Raw genomic sequence first — 10,802 nt, 5'->3', positions numbered from 1 at the left:
TTTCACCCGTTAAAGGGGGTGAAACAGTATATATTGTGCTGTATTCATTATTTATTGTTTGACCCTTAAAGAAAGTAGCATTTGAAGAGATTCCGATTCTATTCTATTCTCTTTATCCATTCAAGAAGAAATATTTCCAAGGGTGTGCCTCAATTATTTCAGTGCCTCAGTCTGGTGATTATGAAATGATTAGTAAAGGTAAGCATTTTGCAGCGCACCTTGAAGCTGGATGGTCCTCTTTACACCCAATAAAATTTGAATTTGAATGAAGACAATCTGCTGAAACTGCAAATTGATGCCTCCAGGTGAAGATTATATCTGATCTTAAAGACACTGTCACAATGATTTCCAAAACAATCTAGTTTTAATCTTACTAGTAAGACTACATGGGCATGGAAACAATCTTTATTACAAAGAAAACAAGGAGTTTAGTAAGTGATAGCCAATCAACATTCATACATTGTATTCTGGGAGTCCCACAGGAATCTATCTCTGTCATGCATTTGTATGAATGATCCTCCAACAGCAATGATAGATTCAAGATACAAATGTATGCAGATGACAGCAAGAGATCTGTGTAAGTGTCAGACCAGCCAAGAGGCCAGAAGAAAATTAACACCTACTATGCTTGAGGTAAAGTGGCTTGATAAACCTGAACTTCAACATAAGCAAAACTATGGAAATGTTTTCCATTGCATGCCAGAATATTAATCAAAATGAATGTGATAAAAGCAGAAAGATTAATACAGTCAAACTTTAGTCAAACATAATGTAAAAGTAATTCACAAAAAAACTGTTATTGATATTTTCATCACTACCATATACTTAAGAAACTAGTGATGGCTGTATTAATCTGTCATGTAATTTAACTCCTTTTCTTTGATCAGTATATCCTATATGGGTTTTCATTGGTTCTTTTGTTATCATTCCATCTCATTTCCTCTGATCCAGCATTTAAGTGCCTCTTACATAATATTATACCATACATGATAGTCAGCATAATTTGTCACCCATTCTACACTGTACCTCCTGCCTAATGACTGAAACTTATTGTGCCACCTAATATTCCCTCAATTTAATTAGCTAAATTATTATTTTTTATTGTTGTTGAGCATGCAAGGACAAATATGTCCTTAGATTGTGGCGATAACAAGTTATCTGTGTGTGAAATCATACCCAAAGTTCTTATACTCTAAATGTTCACCTTGTGCAACCCAAATCTGAATATGATGAGATCACTAAAATACTTGCAACTCATTTAAATTTGCCAAGCGTGCATTAGAGTTAGGGTTCATGTGGATAAACTGTTGTGTGTAGAACTAGCCACATGAGGCTAGTAGATAGTGGTAGTGAATGGCTAGCTAGCAAGGCTATGCTACTACTACTACTACTACCACTATTACTATACTATAATAACTATAATTACTATATTATTATATTACTATAATAAGTAGTATATATAGTAATATTATGCTACTGTTATTGTATTGTATAATATTATTATATTACTATAATATACTATTCATAACAGTAATAAGAAGAAGAAGAAGAAGAAGAGGAGGAGGAGCAGGGGGAAGAATAAAAAGCCATATAGCCGCAAACAGCATTAACTGGGGCCAAGCACATAATAGCTTCCAATAGTTATAACTGTAATAAATTTTACGAATCATCACTTTAAAGAGGAAATTAGTCAAAACTACATGCCAGTATATCAAGTGGTAATGTGTTAAAGCAATGCTTAAGCACTACACATGAACATGGGGATATTTTTGGATCTGTCAATGTCACATGTCAGTTGAATGTTATTGGAGGAGATGCTTAGACAAATAAATGTAAATGACCAAAACACGAGAAATGTGTGGACCACATTTCATGACTCTGTTTCACACAATTGAATATTAATAATGTTTGAAGAAATGTGAAAAATTTCCACAAAATTAAATGACAGCCATCTCATGTGCCAGATTTGACGTGATGCCACTTCTTATGAGTCTCTACACCACTTCAAAGATTTAAAATCTGAGCTAATATTTCTAGTTATTAATTCGGACATACATTTACATTACATTACATTGCATCACACATACAACTGTTGTTTACCAAATTTTGGACCACTACAACCAACTGTTGGGATGTCAAATTGATAATAATTGCTAAAATAGGTCAAATTAAGGGCCCATTGAAGGCATCTTTCTAAACATATCACTGAAATTTGGAATATATGTGTATCTACCCTGGTGGTTGCACTAGCTTGTTTTCATGAGCAGCAGCATGTTGTTAATATTCAAGCTAATGTAAAAAAATATTCAGAATGGGAAATAATTGGCATAGTTACAGTATACAATTAACATTTGATACTATGTTTTTATTATATGTGATATTGCATGTTATATATGATGTTGCATTTGATAATTTTAATAATTTCACAACAGTGTTTCCAATGTTTCACACTAGAATGTACTCAGTGGCCTTGTGGAAGTAGAGTTAATGTGTAACCCTTTTGTTGGAAAGAACCTCTCAGTTCCAACACTGCAGTTCTAAAGTTCAATGATGCATCCGATTGTGAGGGGAAATTTTGTTTTGAAAATACTGAGGGCTGACTCAAATCCAACAGGCAAGAAAAAATACAAAAGGGAATTAACTGCTTAAGACACAAAGATATCAGCCACTGGAGGTATGTGTTTGCCTTGCAGAAGTGCAGTGCAATACTGAATTTCACCCACAAGTCAGCACCCACCACCTTCAAGGCCATTCACAACACTGCTGCCACATTCAGGACACCCCCCCCCCCCCCATATTACATGGTATTACATAGTATAATGAGAACAATGTTCTGATAAATCCCATGCCATTATTTCATTTCATTTTTCAGTCTATGATCTTCCATCAGCTCCTGTGTCTACTGTAGACTGGCAATCCTAGAATATCATAAATTCCCAGAAGGGAAAAAATAGATTGGAAAATGACACCCTCCCCTGGAACTCCTTGCAGCCATGTTGTCCAGGTTCAACAAATGCCTGCAATTCTGAAGAAGTGTGTCCCATGCAGTGGCATCGTTAGGTCCAGTCATTCGTGGCTATAGCCCTGAATATTTTTGCCCTGAAAGAGGAGGTGTTTATAGCAAAACAACAGACAGACTGTGTAACAGAGCAGAACTTGACTTGCAGCGTCTAAAGGTTTGATAATATTTATTTATTATAAAGGTAGATATAACCCCCCCCCCCCCCCCCCCCCCCAAAAAAAAAAAAACAAAAAAAAAACAGACAAGCCCAGGCAAACTTGACTTCGCCCCGGATCTTTTCAATAGCTAGAAACGTCCCTAGTTCCATGCAAATCGTATGATCCTGGCCTGAGATATATTGCACCTGGTGTAGTATTTCTGTGATAAACACTCTCAACTCTGCCTGACACCAGCTGATAGATGCTTAAACTCTGGACAGTACAGAGCACAAATGAGGAAACAAGGAAAACGTCACACATTGAATAAATGTTCAGCCATCCAACTGAGCATGTGCAATCCTTGCTTAAATAAATTAGTTTTGAAATGCAGGTAGATATTTATCAGCAAGATAAAAATATATTCCAAGGGAGTAAGAGATTTTGGCAAGATGTAAGGTGTCTCTACCAAGGAAAGTTTACTTGTTGCTCTTGCCACTCTCTGTGACCTTTACATTGAAAGGCAGTGTAGGATGGTTAATAACATGCCACTTGTTTAATGCAAATATGGCACACAAGAAGGAACATTCCTGTACAGGGACCACAACTAAAGAAAGGACCTAAAAATAAATTTCATCGAAGTAGCTTGAAGCCGCTCAAGACTGAAAGGCTGGCAGATGCTCCTGTTCCCACAGCTAACTTTCAGCTGGATGTCTTGGGGCATGGATCAGCTTGCCTCACTTAATGAGCTGAGACCATACATGACTATGCTGTGAGAGAACGTGGATGATGAATGTACAGACAGCTGATTTTCCATTTAAAGTCTTTGTATAAAAACTCAGCAAGACACAATATCTTGTGCTGAAAGGACTCTGTGGGGGGGAAGAGTGTAAAACAAACCAAACGGGACAACAATAATCCCAGAGACACATAACATGCACCATTACATTCATAATTCTCAATTGTAGGAGCAGAGATCAAGGTTATCTTAAGTAACCATCTTACAATTCCAGTTTTCAGCACAGGATCTTTAATTGACATGTTTAATTCACATTCAATTCATTAATTCATTTAATTCATATTCAAAAAGAGAAACCAGAGCAGAATTTGTCAAATAAAAATGTATTGTATATTACGTGCAGTGCACAGTCCATATCTTGAGTTACTATGAAACTTTGTAGACATTTCACATTGGTATCTTGTATCAGGTTCTTAAGACAATACATCCCATTCTTACATATTTCAAGGTTTGGACAGGGCCCTTGTATAGTCTAAATGCCTACCAGTCTATTAGAGTAATGCATTCCCATCCAATACCTCAAATAAACAACAGACTAATCTGAGCCAATCCTGTCTCATTAGCTATGTTTAAAAACAGGTCTGTGGCTGCTGATTTTTTTTTTTCGGCTTGTAGTGTATCTCAGTTTTTTCATTTGAGTAAAATTGAAAATCATTTATCTAAATTTCTGGGGTGAATTAGCCAGCTCCATTGCTTTTGTTATTAGTTGTTGGATGTATGTCCTAGCAACTTTGGGGAAACCCTCACTTCTCTTTATTAAATCAGACATTTGGTACCTTAAAACTGCACTTAACTCGAAAACAAATGTAGGGAACCCAGAATTTTTACTTGCTCACATATCCAGACATTGCCTTACCAGAACACTAACAGTCAAGCACAAGCAGACTTGCCTTAGAAACACAAGAGAGAAAGAATATCTGAATACAATAAAGTCCAAAGAAACTGAAGACAATGCCAAACTAACCTGTGTGTTAAATGGCCTAGCGCAACAAGTGTGGCTCATGAATGACAAAACGGATACATTTCAAAAGATATGTCCATCAGCTTGTGCATTACTTTTGTACAAATTTAGTGCATGTTACACCTGCAGCTGGGATGTTATTGTAGGGAGTGGCATTGAGTGTACAAGCCTCCTAATAACTGTGGAAGTATCTCTGAGACTTCCTCAGGTGTCAAGAAATGTAGTAACTGAGATCTGTCACATGGTTATTGTAAATGTTCAATCCCATTCCCACACTGTGGTCGTTTGTCGGTATTTCAGGACCAGCCAGAAGTGAGAACTCTCACTTTTGTCTGTCACCCAGTGTACAAGAGCAAAGGAAGGATTTGTGACTTTGCAAGACTTGAGGCAGCAGTGTTGCGTGATATTCCTGTGGCACAGGGCCCAGCTGCTGCACTCTTGTGGGATTTCAGAGACAGGCTAGCGACGCTATGTCCGTGACAGCCAGTAAGTTCACACAACTGAACAGAGCATACATAGGCAATAAATCCAAACAACGATTGTGTCCTGCTGTGACAGAGTATCGGAGGCGAGCCCGGTGTGTGAGCCATATGAGGGACCCCCAGGTTCAGTTGACCCTGGTGTGTGAGGGACCCCAGAGATGGGTGAAGCACTGGTGAGTGGGGCACCCTGGGATGGGAGAAGTATGGCAGGGGAGTGCGTGAGGGACGCCATTGAGCGTGAAGCGCATGGGTGCGCTTCCTGAAGGGGAGGGCAGTGTGTGGAGTGCCGTCACTACGGTTGAGTATGCGCTCTGACTGTCATACCAAAGAGCCTGGCTCTTTGGTGTTGCGGTCAAAGTAGCATGTTTGGTATCCCGTAGACCCGGGTTTGAGGCCAGGTGGGGTGACTGCTCTCGCCCTTGGCTACACATGCGTTTCACCAAGACAAGTCATGATTCATTGTTTGTGATTCAAAATTCGTTGATTAATTTCTGACCCCCTCTACCTCAGCTGAGGAGGATGGATTAGACAGTGGCTTGATGGAGAGGTCAGCTGTCACTGGTATTGCTCTTGATGTGAGCACATTTCATGTGGTTCTGAAAAACATTTATATATACATATACAGTAAAATTCAGTACCTGTTGTGATGAATTTGACTTTAAAACAGGAAGGGCTGAAAGAATTCTATGGCAATAAATTTCACTAAGTCACTCTCATGTAACGTGTCTCATGCAACACTTTCCACCTCTCCTATCCTGTACCTTTCTTCTGGGGTTGCAGATGCAATAGTCCCATTGAACTTACTCATTTTCCATCAAATGTCAAGCAAGTGTCTGTAAAGCATAGTCATAAATGTTAATATAATAGGCAGACAGTCTGAATGCTCCCAGCAAAGGCAGATCATATATGTCTACATCTATAGATTGGCTGAAATGTATCAGGTGAATAAGCCAGCATTGCTTAAAACAGAGCCTGTATAACATTATGTTTATCTTGAATTAAGCATTTTTCAGCTTACTAGGAACATGTCTCTTTGTGGCATGCAGCAGAACCAAAGTGACACATGCCTAGTGTACATTACAGTTCTTGAAAAGCACAAATCGAGTATACTTGAACCTGACGCTTTATGAAAGGGTTAACTGCGGAGCTGTCGAGGTCATGTCTGACAGACCACAAGCTGTCGAAATCTGAGAACCATATTGTGTGTCACCAGTGCAGGGTTCTGAGCCATATAGCACCACCCACTGGTCACTGATGCCACCCCTATAAGGTTATGAAGTACATAGTCACCAAGTGTTTCCATCATGTTGTCTGTTTCCTCTGATTGCATAAGTGGCATCTGTTTGCAGACTGGTTATATAGCCACAGCTTAATGCATACCTCGGTCATGTGTGTATCTTCCAACAGTTCGGCTCTCACTGCATTTTGTTGCAATCAACTCTTGTAATATCAATATGTACAGAATTATTTGAGAAAACGAATTCAGAACAGACAGAAGAGACACTTAAAACCTGTGAATTTATTTTTGACAGTCACCATTTTATTAATCGTTTATTTATTTTATCAGGCATTACCGATCAAAAATGTTTCATACTATTGTACAAGAGATTAAGGCAAAAAAATTCTCTTTAGTTCATTGTTTGAATGTGTGCAGGGACTTGTACAACCTTGAGTGAAAAAGACTCACCTGTAGACAAGAGGTCACTCCACTGTATGCTGTGTTCCTAACAAATTAAGTCTAAAATGCCAAAGTTAAGAACAAAGTTGCCAACCCATAATTAAATACCCCCATAAATAACAAATATCTAATAAATAAATATCTAATTATTATTATCTAGTATCTAAATAGTAAATTATATGAATAACAATAAATATCTATTTTATAATCATTCAGAACTTCCTGTTCAGAATTTTCAGGTTTATCTTTCAGATTTATCTTTTTATTTGACCCACAAGAGTGTGACCTGCTCTACTGTATTATGCAAAATAAAGAGTTAATGTTTAATCCTTTTTCCAGAGAGAAACATCCACAAGGAACATGGAACATAAAGTGTTCCAACACAGCAGTTCCAAAGTTCAATAATCTGTCTCATTTTTGTTTAGAATGATTCATTTCTGGCACTAATTGTTCTTAAAGGAACACAGACAATTTCCTTTTAAAAAGGAAGTAAAACATTGGAAACATGATGTGTTATCATTTCCATTGTTCCTTTTTAAATGCTTTGAGTATGATCAATTTATTCTATTCATTTCATGTTAAAACAATATATGCTGAAAATGTCATATTGTATATTATATATTTTATTTGTTAGGCGCATTTTCTCTCAACAGGATGGACACTAATTCATAATTTAAAATTACAGTATACAATAGATTTGTAATTGACCACTCCAGGAAAAAATGTGCATTTTATATGTAATTATGACAGATTTGGAAAAAAAGACTGCAGTGACAGTGAGGTTTTTCACATGTGATTAAAAAGTCATCAGTACTTAAAACATGTGGTTTAAGCAGTATTTGTCCCTCTTTCTGAAAGAAAAAGAAATCCAAACCATGGGCCATAAATTCAAACATTTTATGACTTTTCAACTGTATCTGTATATTGACTGTCTTATGACAGCTGTATTGTTGAACTTGCAAGCTTCTAATAAACAAACCCTGATGAAAAGCTGTTCAGACTGTTCTACTGAATGATAAGAACAACTTCAGGATGGTCATGGTCTGGTTTGACAATAATGATTTTACACTCATCCACAGGACCAGTAAATTTCCAACCCCACTGGCATGCAAAGGTTAAGTACTGGCTCAAGCTTATATGCACATGAACGCACACAAACTTTTATTGTTTTGTTGGGTTTTTGATCAGGCTGTGGAACTTTGTATGAATATGGGTGTGACCAATGAGGCATTCATTTTACATAAGACACAGATAGACACTGTTCTGAACATGTCAACATGTTAATACAAAAATGTAATTGAATGAGTTCTTGTTTGGATGATAAATAAACTTCACCTGTTTTGTAATTGAATTCTGTTTAAACAGTATTCAGTACTGTATTTAAGTAAAGTGAGAAAACAATTTATTCTTTTACACCAATTTCCTTCAATTACATGCATAGATAATAAAAGAGTTATTGTATTTAATATCTTATGAGACATCTGCATATCAATAACGTGAACTGGAGGCTTACATAAGATACAGTACTGAAATTATCTGCATACTTTAACTGTTTTTGAAACAAATGTGTAACGTGAAGAGAAACTGATTTATTTGTGTTTCACTTACAGTGAAGTAAGGCAGAGGGGAAATAATTTGAGACGGTTTCTCCCACAGCTGCTGCCTTGTGAGGTGGGCTTTCACTAACATGGAGTATGACCGGAAGCCCTGGGTTATGCTGTTGATCGGTAGAAGGTGGAGGGGCGGGGGATGTATACACCGATAAGCGTTTGGAGTAAATGAATGGACAGCGGTCTTCACTCTACTACGGCACCTAACAGGCGGAATGACGTACACGGGATCTTTATTGACATAGGACTTTTACAGGGAAAAACATAAACTTGGACAAAATAAATACATGTCAATGAAAATAACTGATGCATTTGCATTTTGCATTTGTGTGTGTTCATCGATTCATTTATTCTGATTTTGATTAATTTACTGTAATATATCAGTGCTCATAAACTAATTCTACATTGACATACTGACAACGTAATCCATTTCATTTTCAAAGATAAAATGCTTGCAGAATGGTACGCCAAGATCCATTTATTTGTATGTTAATAATATATTTGTAATTGTGCCATGTTTTACTCTCCAGAGAAGAGTACTCACTCACTGAGATTGAAACCTTCTGTGCTGTAATCTGTAGCAGGTTATTTGCGCTTTTTCCAAATCTCCCAACGCACGCCGGTCGGCTAATTCCTTGACGAAATTATCTTCGGATTGGCTACTTCCTTTTAATCTGTTGTAGTGTATATTCGAGCATTGTCAATGCTCCTTGCCCCTGCAGCATCCCTCGGATTCTGCTGCTTCTTGGATGTTAGTATTTCTTTCGAGGTCAACCATTTGAATCTTAAAAGTCACAGTACAACTTTAAAAGTCGCACAGTACAAGGAAGATACTTCTTTCCGCTTTACGCAGATCCAGCATTAAGTATGGTAAATGCAAACTATCACAGCTGAGTCTCCGTCGCAGACCATGCAAGAATAGAATGGCTTTCCTTGCCATTTTGCTTTATGTGACTTGGTAAGTGTGCCGTATGCTTTAAATTTCAACCTACAATCTTGTGTGTTTGTACTGTGAATACTATTTTTGTAATATTTGTAATTTCTTGTTTGTTACCTGTTCTTTCTTGTTATAAGATCTCATGCGCAAAGGCATGTGAGTAACTTTGTTTTCTCTCATATATTAAATTGTTGATGGACATTACAGTGCCTGTGGAGTATGGGGAGACCCGCGGGTCTATTCAGATAACATCACGCGAATTTTAGACCGACTACTTGATGGCTATGACAACAGACTGCGGCCAGGGGTTGGAGGTAACACATTCTGTGCTGGGTAAAAGCGCAAAACCGAGGGTGGAAATAAAAAAAAATCCCCCCCCCCCCCCCCCCCCCCCCCCTTTAACTTGCTCTTGGAGAGATTTAGTAGTTTTTAATGTGGAATTGCAAACCGGCCGACCAGACATTCCTCAGGTTACTACGCCTTCTTGAAGTGGAATAATTGCAGTGATACCATCTTACAGCCTTTATTTAAATGGACTGTTGTCACTGCTCTTAATTATCTTGGCAGACAGCCTAATTCACTGCAGTTTACAAATATTGTGAAGCAGAATGCATTTCAACAACAGCAACAAAAAGAAAGAAATTTAATTATATACAACACACCACAACTACTAACGTAATGTACATTTAGCTACTAGAGTGATTTTACTCACAGTATTCTGGGATGCTGTTCATGTGTGGTTGGAAAGTGCTGATTAGGTAAAATGTGTGGATCTGAAAGTGTAGATTCAGTAACACAGGAATGAGGCAGAACTGGGTCAGGGGAATGTTGTACAGCAAACACATTTTAATGCAGTATTGAAATCCTGAGAGTTATAATTTTAACATGTCTATTGTAAGCATTTGTCATAAGGAAAGTAGGTTGATTAGGATTCAGCTTTGCCCGAAAGGTTATATAGGGACACTTGGCTGGCATTGGCTCTGTACCCATAGACGAATATCAGATTGGAGCAATGATTTTTGCACCTAAACAGAAATGGAGACACTTGAGTTTTGGATTCTTTTTGCCAAAACATAAATTGCAAAACTTCCTCCTATATTAACTACAATTAAGAGCAGAAAATAATTAATGAACTTTTTGTTTTTAATATATTGTTACAATGAAATCAACTCTTTGTAG

This window comes from Megalops cyprinoides, chromosome 16 (assembly GCF_013368585.1).
Source record: "Megalops cyprinoides isolate fMegCyp1 chromosome 16, fMegCyp1.pri, whole genome shotgun sequence".
Classification (NCBI taxonomy): Eukaryota; Metazoa; Chordata; class Actinopteri; order Elopiformes; family Megalopidae; genus Megalops; species Megalops cyprinoides.
Note: the sequence above shows the minus strand (reverse complement) of the source record.